This window comes from Caretta caretta, chromosome 10 (genome assembly GCF_965140235.1).
Source record: "Caretta caretta isolate rCarCar2 chromosome 10, rCarCar1.hap1, whole genome shotgun sequence".
In the NCBI taxonomy this organism is placed as follows: domain Eukaryota; kingdom Metazoa; phylum Chordata; order Testudines; family Cheloniidae; genus Caretta; species Caretta caretta.
In genome coordinates this window covers 43,003,150-43,016,066 of record NC_134215.1, presented here as the reverse complement: position 1 = coordinate 43,016,066, position 12,917 = coordinate 43,003,150, and the positions used below count along the sequence as shown (strand labels likewise).

The 12,917-nt window shown below is 53.4% G+C and overlaps 1 protein-coding gene across 4 annotated transcripts in view; it reads left to right on the top strand.

Annotated features, from left to right (window-relative positions):
- Positions 1-12,917, top strand: part of BBS4 (Bardet-Biedl syndrome 4) — a 96,946-nt gene that overhangs the window by 43,367 nt on the left and 40,662 nt on the right. The window lies entirely within an intron of this gene.

Genomic DNA, 12,917 nt, shown 5'->3' with positions numbered 1-12,917 from the left:
GTGTCAAGTATCAGGGGGTAGCCGTGTTACTGTATCGAGGGACATACTCTCATACAAAACCAATCTTCCACACAAACTTCCACATGGCTGGACTTTACAAAAACGACACAAGCCATTTACAATACACACTCACTTCTCTGCAGAGGAAAAAGGACAGTAAACTATCTAAACTCCTACATGCCACACAGGGCTACAACAGTGGTACCCTCAACTCACCTAACAATATTGTTAATCTATCCAACCACACACTTAGCCCGGCGGAAGAGTCTGTCCTATCTCAGGGACTCTCTTTCTGCCCCACCATCCCCATGAACATGATACAGTTCTGCGGTGATCTGGAAGCCTTTCGTTGTCTCCAACTTAAGGAATATTTTCAACACACCATTGAACAGTGCACTGACTCACAGGAACCCTCCTACCAACACTGCAAGAAGAAGAATTCTGTGTGGACTCCTCCTGACGGTCAAAATGACAGACTGGACTTCTACACAGAGTGCTTCCGCAGATGTGCACTGGCTGAAATTGTGAACAAACAGCATCACTTGCCCCATAACCTCAGCCATATAGAACGCAACGCCATCCACAGCCTCAGAAACAACTCTGACATTATAATCAAAGGGACTGACAAAGGAGGTGCTGTAGTCATAATGAACAGGTCGGATTATGAACAGGAGGCTGCCAGGCAACTCTCCAACTTCACATTCTACAGGCCACTATCCTCTGACCCCACTGAGGCGTACCAAAAGAAACTACACCATCTGCTCAAGAAAATCCCTACTACAGCACGGGAACAAATCTACGTGGACACACTCCCAGAGCCCCGAACAGGGGTATTCTACCTGCTACCCAAGATCCATAAACCTGGAAACCCTGGAAGCCCCATCATCTCAGGCATCGGCACACTTACAGCAGGATTATCTGGCTATTTGGACTCTCTCCTCAGACTGTATGCTACCAGCACTCCTAGCTGTCTTCGAGACACCACCGACTTTCTGAGGAAACTACAATGCATTGGTGATCTTCCTGAAAACACCATCCTGGCCACCATGGATGTAGAAGCTCTTTATGCCAATATTCCACATGAGGATGGACTACAAGCTGTCAAGAACTGTATTCCTGATGAGGCCATGGCACACCTGGTGGCTGAGCTTTGTGACTTTGTCCTCATCCACAACCATTTCAGATTTGGGGACAACTTACACCTTCAAGTCAGTGGCGCTGCTATGGGTACCCGCATGGCTCCACAGTATGCCAACATTTTTATGGCTGACTTAGAAAAACGCTTCCTCAGCTCTCGTCCCCTAGTGCCCCTCCTCTACTTGCACTACATTGATGACATCTTCAACATATGGACTCACGGGAAGGAGGCCCTTGAAGAATTCCACCTGGATTTCAACAATTTCCACCCCACCATCAACCTCAGCCTGGACCAGTCCACACAAGAGATCCACTTCCTGGACACTACAGTGCAAATAAGTGATGATCACATAAACACCACCCTATACCGGAAACCTACTGACCGCTATACTTACCTACATGCCTCCAGCTTCCATCCAGGACATATCACACGATCCATTGTCTACAGCCAAGCCCTAAGATACAACCGCATTTGCTCCAATCCCTCAGACGGAGACAAACACCTCTAAGATCTTTATCAAGCATTCTTAAAACTACAGTATGCACTTGGGGAAGTGAGGAAACAGATTGACAGAGCGAGAAGGGTACCCAGAAATCACCTGCTACAGGACACGCCAACAAGGAAAATAACAGAACATCACTGGCCATCACGTACAGCTCCCAGCTAAAACTTCTCCAGCACATTATCAACGATCTACAACCTATCCTGGAAAACAATCCCTCACTCTCCCAGACCTTGGGTGGCAGGCCAGTCCTCGCTTACAGACAGCCCTCCAACCTGAACAACTATACACCACACCACAGAAACACTAACCCAGGCACCAATCCCTGTAGCAAACCTTGTTGCCTACTCTGTCCCCATGTCTACTCTAGCGACACCATCAGAGGACCCAGCCACATCAGCCACACCATGAGGGGCTCATTCACCTGCACGTCTACTAATGTTATGTATGCCATCATGTGCCAGCAATGCCCCTCTGCCATGTACATTGGCCAAACCGGACAGTCCTTACGTAGAAGAATAAATGGACACAAATCGGACATCAGGAATGGTAACATACAAAAGCCAGTAGGAGAACACTTCAGTCTTCCTGGACATTCTATAACAGATTTAAAAGTAGCTATACTTGAACAAAAAAACTTCAGAAACAGACTTCAAAGAGAAACAGCAGAACGAAAATTCATTTGCAAATTTAACACCATTAATTTGGGCTTGAATAGGGACTGGGAGTGGCTGTCTCATTACAAAAGAAGCTTTGCCTCTCCTGGAATTGACACCTTCTCATCTGTCATTGGGAGTGGACTACATCCACCCTGATCGAATTGGCCTGTCAACACTGGTTCTCCACTTGTGGGGTAACTCCCCTCTCTTCATATGTCAGTATATTTATGCCTGCATCTGTAATTTTCACTCCATTCATCTGAAGAAATGGGGTTTTTACTCACAAAAGCTTATGCTCAAATAAATCTGTTAGTCTTTAAGGTGCCACCAGGCTCCTTTTTGTTTTTGCAGATCATTAATGAAGATATTGAACAAAACTGGCCCCAGGACCAACTCTTGGGGCACTCTGCTTGATACCGGCTGCCAACTAGACATGGAGCCATTGATCATTACCTGTTGAGCCCGATGGTCTAGTCAGCTTTCTGTCCCCCTTATAGTCCATTCATCCAGCCCATACTTCTTTAACTTGCTGGCAAGAATACTGTGGGAGACCATATCAAAAGCTTTGCTAAAGTCAAGGAATAACACGTCCACTGCTTTCCACTCATCCAGAGTCAGTTATCTCATCTCTGGCAAATTGCCAGTACGATTATGATGGGTCCCACGCTTCCTCTTCTGAGGGGTGAGGGGGGTTCAGGGCACAGTTTCCTGCCCCAGAACTAGGGTATCTACTGTCCCACTAGTAACACAGAGAAGGGTAGTGGAGAGAGAGGGACTCAGGCCCGTCCTCTACTCCAGGTCTCAGCCCAGGGGCCCTAGGGATAGTGGTAAACCACTTGAACTAGTGCTTCCTTCCCCTGGGCTACTTCCCTCCCCTGCTCTTCAGCTTGTGGGGTTTCCTGTTCTCTCTCTCTGCACAAGCCTGATGTCTCTTTACCTAGGGTCTTGGTCTTCTAGCCAGCCATGGCACTTCTCCAAACTGCTCTCTGTTCCAACTCCTCCTGGTCTGATTTAAGCAGGGCTGTTTTTATCATGTGACTGGCTTCAGGTGCTTTAATTGGCTTCAGGTGCTTTAATTAGTCTATAGCAAACTTTCTTCCCTCTACAGGGAATAAGGCTCCCTTCTACACTCTCCTGCTGTCCTCTGACCTGGGCTTTCCTTGCTTTTTGCCCCTGCTTCAGGTCCCCCCCCCCCTCCCCCCGCGACCTGGCCAGACTCATTTTCTTCATTTTGTTTTTTTTTTTGGGAGAGAAGACAGCTGACAGAGACATCACCCTGGGAAGCTACAAATTGTCATGGAGGGGGCCGTAAGACTGAGTAACTTTTGAACTGTACTCTCGTGTGGGGGGAGTTTGACTGTGTCTTAACTGCATTTGTAGGGGCACAGGGGGTGTAGCACGGAGCTGCCCCCCAATCCATCAGTGTCCCCCACAACACTACTACAACCGTCATGGCTGCCCGCCGTCGGTCCCTGCTGGCAACCTGCCATCTGCCTCTAGCCTCAACTGCTTGCTTTGAATTCCATCATCCGGACCAGACACAACAGCCGACCAAACAAGACTCTTTGGATAAACGCGCGTGGGTCCGCATTTCTCCCCCCCCCCGGCCCCCGGACTTTACCCCACTACCTGACCCCAACTCCTGTTTCCTTCCCCTGTCCAGTCCGACCCATTTGGCCCTGCCCCTGCCTGCAGCCCAACAGGGAGAAGTGGTTAATCTGCTTCCCCCTCCCTCCTCCTCCTTCTGGTGTCTCCCCGTCTCTCCCTGCTCATGATGGCGGGGAATGAGAGGGGTGAGGCCCCTCTAACAACCTCAGTTGCCCCTCCCCCACCTACCCCCCTGCCCAACCCCCAAGCCTCCCCTCCCCCACTGCTGCCAAAACACCTGCCACCGCCCCCGCTGGGGCATCGGCAGCCGGATGCACCAGGGCGACTATTACCGCTGCTACGCCCACCGCCCCCCCAGATTCTAGGAAAGCCCCCCTGGTTAGCCGGAAAGGCCAGGGTGCTAAGAAGGGGAAGGGCCCCGCCACAACCACCAAGCCCTCCATGGCAGAGGCTGCCCCCAAGTCTGTGGCCTCATCAACCATGGCGTCCCTCCCTGCTGTTCCCTCCACCAGCTCTGCAAGCATCCCTCCCCCGACCCCCAGGGCGTATGCCTGGGCGGTGGCAGCCCCCCCCCCCGCCTGCCTCCTCGTCATCTCGCCCACCCCCCGCCTCCACTACCATCAATAGCGGCTGGGGCCCCTTTCCCACCATGACCAGGAAGCATGGCGTCTGTTGCCTCCTGGTGCCCGCCTCGCCCCACATGGAGACATACGTGCAGGTGTTGGCGAGGGTGTAGGACCCACGGCTATTCTGGCGGCCTCCAAAATGTACGGGAAGGTCGTCTTTTTCTTAGCATCGGAGGTTGCCGCCCAGGAGGCGGTGGAGAAGGGCCTGGTGGTGGGGGGCCCTGGAGCCGCTAGAAGACCTGGGCGTCCGCCTAGTCCTGACCTCCGTCCCTCCTTTTCTACCCAATGCCGCCCTGTAACCTGCTCTCTCCACCCTGGGGAAACCAGTTTCTGTCATCAGCCCTCTCCCGTTGGGCTGCAAGGACCCCACCCTCCGTCACGTCCTTTCATTCCGCCGGCAAGTGCAGCTTCTCCCGCCGCCGCCGGTGCGTGACGGAGAGGCACTCGAGGGGTCCTTCCAACTCCCTTACCAGAGAGCCCGCTATCGGGTCTACTACGCCCGGTGCTACCTCTGCCGATCAGCGGGGCATGTCCGAAGAGACTGCCCCTTGGCCCGGCGGGGAGGGGCACCCGAGACCCCCGAGACCCGGCAGGACATCGGCTCTCCCCTCCGAGACCCCTGAGGAAGCCCCTTCTGCCCGAATATCACCCGAACCCCCCGCGATCCCCGAAGCGACCGTCATAGCGGGCTCCAGAGGGGAGTCCCCCGGGGTGGCAGAAGACGACCTTTCCTCCATGTATGAGGAGGTCGAGGCCCTAGGTTTGACCCCGGTCACCCAGGGAGAGAATGACCTACTGCCGGCTGGCCTCGATCTGGGCAACCTTACCTCAGTCCCCCTTTCCCCATGCTCCCTCCACCTAACCGCCTTCCCGGGCGAGCACCCTGCAGAAGGTGGTCGACCACCTGAAGCCATGGCTGCCAAATCCACCACAGAGCCTGTGCCTAGCACCACTGGGAGCCCCCTCCCCACCCCCTTAACCCTTGAATCTGTTCGGGAGGCACCACCACTTAGCTGCTTGCCTCCTGAAGCCCAGAGCCTCGCCTCTGCCCCCGCCCCCACCCCTGTCCCTGCCCAATCCACCTCCTCCTGCAATGCTATTGCCGCCCCTGGGGTTATTTCTTTCCCTTTTTTTGCGGATCCCCCGCAAGGAGCAGTCTTCGCATTTTCCTGCCGCGACCCATTAGAAGCTGCAATTTTCCCTCCGCCATCCTCTTTTACCCCAAGGCTTGAGACGGACCTAATAACTTTAGCCTGTCAGATGCCCCGTCGGTGGTCTGCACCCTGCCTGCCCGCCTCAACGGACCACGAGGCTGCACCAAGAGCCCCACCAGGGAATAACCCGGAAATCGCAACCCCATCCCCCCATGAGCTGCGAAAAGCGTTGCGACAGTTTTTAGAAGACATCCGTGGCTCCCGCAACAGGGTACAGCTAGCTCTCCAGCTATGGGGGGACTTTGATCAAATCCTCCAGGCCACAAGGGCCCTTATAAAGAAGGGTAAAGGGAAAGGAAGGCACAGTGCCGCGGCCTATGGGTGGGCCCGCAGCTTCCGTGACGATTTACTCACTTACAGGATGGGTCACGGATTATTGCGCTACCCACCGGGGGCTGCAAACACCCCCGCCAACAAGGAACCCCCACCCCTCCCAGCCCTCCACATGACGCCCCTCATTATTGCAACTTTGAACACCAGGGGCTGTAGGATGGCTCTCCGCAGGTCCCAGGTGCTCTCTTACCTTCGGGAAGGGGGGGTGCTCTGGGTTTTTCTGCAGGAGACCCATACGGATCCGACCGCCGAGGATAGCTGGCGGCTGGAGTGGGGGGACGGGGTCTACTTCAGCCACTTCACGATCCGACAAGCTGGAGTGGCGACCCTGTTCTCCCCCAACCTATGGCCCGAGGTTCTAGGGGTCACTGAGGCCGTGCCGGGCCACCTGCTGCATCTCCGAGTCCGTATGGAGGGGCTCGTGGTCAATCTCGTTAACATCTATGCCCCGACAACGAGCCCGAAGCGACCGCAATTCTATCAGCGGGTGTCCGACTTCCTCGGCACCCTAGATTCTCACGAGTGCTTAGTCCTGGGAAGGGACTTTAACACCACCCTCGAGGAACAGGACCGCTCAGGGGACGAGCTGAGCCCGGCCGCTGCGAACATTCTCCGAGAAATAGTCGAACATCACTCCGTAGTAGACGTCTGGCGTGACCACCACCCGGATGATGCTTCCACGTTCACCTTTGTCCGGGTGAAGGCCCGTCGGTCACACCACTCTCGGTTGGACCATATTTATTTATCCCGTTTCCATCTTTCACAGGCCCACTCCTCCAACATTCGGCCGGCCCCATTTTCCAACCATCATCTAGCCACGATAACGGCCTCCCTCCGTGCAGAGAGGCCGGGACCAGCCTATTGGCACTTTAACAACAGCCTGTTGGAGGATGAGGGCTTCGTGATGTCCTTCCGGGAGTTTTGGCAGGCCTGGCGAGAGCAGCGGCGTGCCTTTCCCTCGGCGCGGCGATGGTGGGATCTAGGGAAGGTGCGTGCCAAGCTCTTCTGCCGTGACTACACCCGGGGCACCAGTCGACGGAGAAATGCAGTGATAGAGCAGTTGGAACGGGAGGTCTTAGAGATGGAGAGGCATCTGGCCGCCAGCCCTGAGGACCCGTTCCTCTGCAGAGCGTGCCGAGAGAATCGGGAGGAGCTCCAGGCCCTCGAGGACCATCGGGCCCCAGGTGCCTTTGTTCGATCCCGCATCCGCCTCCTTTGGGAGATGGATCGCGGCTCCCGTTTCTTCTATGCCCTGGAGAAAATGAGGGGGGCCAAGAAACACGTCACCTGCCTTCTAGCAGAAGACGGCGCCCCCCTCACGGATCCGGTGGAGATGTGTGGGAGGGCCCGTGACTTCTACACAAGCCTTTTCTCCCCGGATCCGACCGATCCTGGCGCTTGCAGGGTGCTCTGGGAGGAACTTCCCACGGTCAGCGTGGGCGACCGAGACCGACTAGAGCTGCCTCTCACCCTGGCCGAGTTCTCGGAAGCCATCCGTCGCATGCCCACCAATAAATCTCTGGGCATGGACGGGCTGACCGTGGAGTTCTACTGCGCGTTCTGGGACATCCTTGGCCCAGACCTAGCCACTGTCTGGGCTGAGTCTTTGCAGGGTGGGGTCCTCCCCCTTTCGTGCAGGCGAGCAGTGCTCGCCTTGTTGCTGAAGAAGGGGGACCTCCGCGATTTACGAAACTGGCGTCCTGTCTCGCTCCTTAGCACGGACTACAAAATCGTAGCGAAAGCAATCTCGCTGCGGCTAGGGTCTGTGATGGCGGACGTGATCCACCCAGACCAGACCTATACTGTCCTGGGTCACAGCATTTTTGACAACCTATTTCTAGTCCAAGATCTTTTGGAACTCGGGTGTAGAGACGGTCTGTCGTTCGCCCTCCTGTCTCTTGATCAAGAGAAGGCGTTCGATAGAGTGGACCTCCTGGGCACTCTGCAGCCGTTTGGATTCGGACCTCAGTTTGTGAGTTTCCTCCAGGTGCTGTACGCTTCCGCGGAGTGTCTGGTTAGGCTCAACTGGACCCTGATCGAACCGGTCAGCTTCGGGCTAGGAGTACGGCAGGGGTGCCCCCTCTTGGGCCAGCTGTACGCTCTGGCGATCGAGCCCTTCCTCTGTCTCCTCCGCAGGAGGTTGACGGGGTTGGTGCTGTGGGAGCCGGAGCTGCGGCTGGTGCTGTTGGCGTACGCCGATGACGTGCTCCTCGTGGTCCAGGACCCGGGGGACTTGGCGCGGATGGAGGCTTGCCAGGCCATCTATTCGGCAGCCTCCCCCGCCCGAGTCAACTGGGTCAAGAGCTCTGGCTTGGCGGTGGGGGACTGGTGGCAGGTGAGCTCCCTCCCACCCGCGCTTCAGACCATCCGGTGGAACACGGGCCCACTGCTCCACCTAGGCGTTTACCTTTCTGCCACGCACCCTTCTCTGCCGGAGAACTGGCAACATTTAGAAGGTGGGGTGATAGAGCGGCTCCGGAAATGGACGAGGCTACTCCGATGTCTCTCCCTCCGAGGGAGAGCACTGGTGCTTAACCAACTAGTCCTGTCCACGCTCTGGTACCGGCTCAAAACACTGGTCCCGGCCCCAGGTTTCCTGACCGACCTCCGGACATCGATTCTAGAGTTCTTTTGGTCAGGAATGCACTGGGCCCCTGTTGGGGTTCTTCATCTATCCCTGAAGGATGGAGGGCAGGGCCTGAAGTGTCTGCACACTCAGGTCCGTGTCTTCCGCCTCCAGGCCCTGCAGAGGCTCCTTTATAGTACAGGTAGTTCGACATGGAGCATATTGGTGCACGCCTTCCTGTACCGCTTCCAAGGGCTCCGATACGACTGGCAGCTCTTTTATCTCTGTCGGAGAGGTTTTCCGCAAGACCTCTCTGGGCTGCCGGTCTTCTACCAGGACCTCCTCCTGACCTGGAACTGTTTTCAACGACCAGGTCCGTGGCGGCCACCGTGGGAGCAGATCTCCTTGCGGAGCCCGTGCTACACAACCCCCAGCTCCGTGTGCAGGCAACGGAGTCCCGTTCGGTGCGCCAGAGTTTGGTCCTGGCAGAAGTCACGAGAATCGGAGACCTCCCAGACTACGACTGGGGAGACTGGCTGGATCCCCTGACGCTTGCTGGGCGCATGGGGCTCTCCAGACCTCGTATCCCCCAGCGCATACTTCAGGAGGTGATGGCCGCCTTGACGCCTGCTGCTCGGGCTTATCTCAACCGAGCCCTGCGCGAGGGCACACCCCGCCCACCCTCTAGCCCAGGCCCGCCGGATCTTTCAGTTGGGCCCCTACCCTGTAGATCCCAACAAACCCCTTACCCTTTCACTGCAAGCCAGCTGCATGAACTGCAGCCGGTCAGCTTCCAAATCGCGCCACGGAAATATTTATACACACTCACGCTTCACACCCTCCACGCTCACACCCTGGTGTCCTGCCCCGATACAAAGTGGTGGGACCTCCTGCCACCTTTGGAGGGTGAGCAACCCCGATGGGCCAGCCTGATTTCCACCTTGGTCCCGAGGCCTGTCGGGGACATTAGTTGGCGGCTCCTTCATGGAGCTGTGAGCACGGGCGTGTTTTTGACACAGTTCACCCCCATCCCGGATACTTGCCCTTTTTGCAACGTGAGGGAAACCCTGGCGCACGTATATTTAGAGTGTGCCAGGCTGCAGCCCCTTTTCCGGCTCCTCATGAATATTTTATTATGCTTTTGGCTACACTTTTCCCCTCACCTTTTTATTTACACACTCCCCATCCGTGGCCCCACAAAATCGTGAGATCTCCTGGTTAACCTCCTCCTAGCCCTAGCTAAAACAGCCATTTATAAAACCAGAGAGAGGAGGTTGGCTAATGAAGCGTCCTGCGATTGTGGGGCCGTTTTCCGATCCTCAGTACATTCACGTATCCGGGCGGAGTTCCTCTGGGCAGCGTCCACCGACTCCCTTGACGCCTTCGAGGAGCGGTGGGCGCTGTCCGAGGTTCTCTGCTCGGTGACCCCGTCCGGTTCCCTCCGTCTGACCCTTTGATTGAGGGGAAGAGCGAGAGACCCCAGTCCCAGCCGTTGCCGCTGTGGATACCATCATTACTGTCACCTAGGAGGGGTCCTATCACACGTGGTGTACATTCCCCCCAAACCGCCCACCCCGCAGCCATGCCCCATCTTGTTGGGCACTCTCAGGAGAGGAAAAATCGGTGACACTGGGCGTGGCACTAGGTAACTTGAGGGGGTGGAAGACCATGAGTGTCGAGGAAGCCCCCCCGCTCTCGGCCACCAGGTAACTCAGGAGGGTGGAAGACCACGAGTGTCGAGGAAGCCCCCCTGCTCTGGGCCCAGGCTAGCCTGAACACTTCTCCCTCCTGAAGGCTGCTGTGTTATACCTTGTGTTTGCTTTTGTTGCATAGTTTTGCTTTATCCTTTTTGGTGATTCCTTGTAAGTGTTACACAAATAAAATTCTTTTCTGCTTCAAAAAAAAAAAAAGTACTCTCCTGTTGCCCTCTGGCCATGCTATATCACATGTCATAGAAGGCAATTAGGTTAGTCAGGCATGACTTGCCCTTGGTGAATCCATGATGACTGTTCCTGATCACTTTCCTCTAATTGAAGTGCTTCAAAATTGATTCCTTGAGGACCTGCTCCATGATTTTTCCAGGGACTGAGGTGAGGCCGACTGGCCTCTAGTTCCCCAGATCCTCCTTCTTCCCTTTTTTAAAGATGGGCACTACATTAGCCTTTTTCAAGTCATCCAGGACCTCCCCCGATCACCATGAGTTTTTAAAGATAATGGCCATTGGCTCTGCAATCAGCTGTCATTCTCCCCTCTTATCCCCAGCCCTCCCCCTGTTTATTTTCAGTAAAAGTTACAGACAGGTCCTGGGCTCCCATGAATTTTTGTTTTATTCTCCGCAACCTGTCCGTGATTTTTACTAAAAATAACAGTGAAAAAACCTTAATCTTAAACATACTTATAGGGTCATTGCATAGTGCCACAACAGGGCAGAGTTAAGGTTGTTTGGGAGCCCAACTGTGCATTTCCACACCTTAACATATTTTGATTTCTTTTAAGTCTAACTCTGAATTTCCTGGGCCTTAAAATGCTGTTTTTTTGCCATAATTAAATCATCCCTGTAGTGTGTGTTATCATAAATTACTGATGTTTGCTGTTTTTAACTGTACTGCCATCTTAATATAGATTTGTCTGGGAATGCAGTGTGAAAAACAAATTGGCTTTTAAAAATTCTTTCCATTTCAATTATTCAAAGTGGTGTTTGTAACACAGCTGGAGAAACTTGTCAGCTAAAGTTGGGGGGGGGGGGAGGTGGATGATGGTGCTATTTTTACTTGTTTTTAACCTGCATTCTTTAAGTACTCTCTGCTTCTCACACGTTGAAGGAATGAGCTGTGAGAGATCGCCACAGTGGTAGTACAGAATGCATGTTTCCAATTCGCTGCAAATCATGAAGTTAAAAGTAAATTAGTAAATTACATTAGTTAAGTTAAAAGTTTCTAAAAGATGATAATACTTGGATCTCCTGCCTTGACTCACTCTGGATTTATGAAATCTGCTGGATTTCCTCTTTCTCCTAGCTGATCTTGACCTGTGCTGAAAGCTGGTGGCAGTTGCTATGGAAAATTTAAAGTGGTATTCCTATCTGTCTGTGCTGTCATTATGAAAGCCAAGTGCACACCTCAGTTTGACAGTTGTGTAGATGGGTCTGCATTCCACGGGGTGGGGACAGGGAGGAAGGTGTCCTAGTGCTCTATCATCCTTCCTGCTGCTGCAACAATCTTTGTCTTGCCTTGCTTCTACTCTTCTGTCATTACACTGACTTGCAAGCATTTAGCTTTTTTGCCAGTTGCTATGGTTATGTCTGGGCTACCAGCATCTGAACTGCAGAAATGACAAACAAATAATATATTTCAAGTCTTAAAGAAATGCACAGGAATGGGTTAAACTTTTAAACCCAACATGAGCATTACCAGCCAAGCAATACCCATTTGTGACTTGCCATGACTGCTGCAGGCTCCTTAGAATTGATGTACTGGAGCATATTTCTCTTTCTTCTTCACTACATCAAAGAGATTTTTCATCAGTGGCTTCACCATATCCCACAAAGGTGTGACATTTTGTAATCTTGCACAGTTTCAAAGAAGTAAATTTGGCTTCTTTAAATTATTATCAGCTTCCCTAGCATGTCCATTCCCAAAGCTCTTTCTGCATCTGTGGAAGCCCAAAACCTAACAAACCATTGTTGGCATTAGATCAGCATTTCTCAAACTGGGGTCCACGAGGGTATTCCAGGGGTCTGCGGGCCCTGCTGATCAGCTGCTCTCCTTCCCTCCCTCATCTCCTCCCTCTCCCTCCCATCACCTACTTCTCACAGCTGGGGGAAGTGTTGCAGTAGGGGCAGGGTCTGGGGCTGAGCGGGGGTTTCAGGGTCTGCAAAAAATTTTTGAATCAAAATGGGGGTCCTCGGATTGCTAAAGTTGGAGAACTGCTGCATTAGACTACAATGTATGCAAAGGCAGGGTGTTAGCATTGTTTGCTCCAGCAAGCTGTGCTGGAAGGAGCAGATGTCTCACGTCTTATGAAGTGCTATTGTTCGGGTTTTCAGTGAAAGAGGCTTATTTAGACTATTTATTGAACAGTATTTTCTATCCATCAGTTTGGAACTCCTTTTGCTTTCTAACACTGAAGGGCAGACTCCAGGTTTTGAGTCAAGAGACTAATAGCGCTCCCTGGTGCAGTTCTAGTTTAGGTTGTCCTGCATGTGGAGACTTTCCCTACCAAAGAGATATTTTTCTGGCCTGATGTGTGTAGGGTGACCAGATAACAAGTGT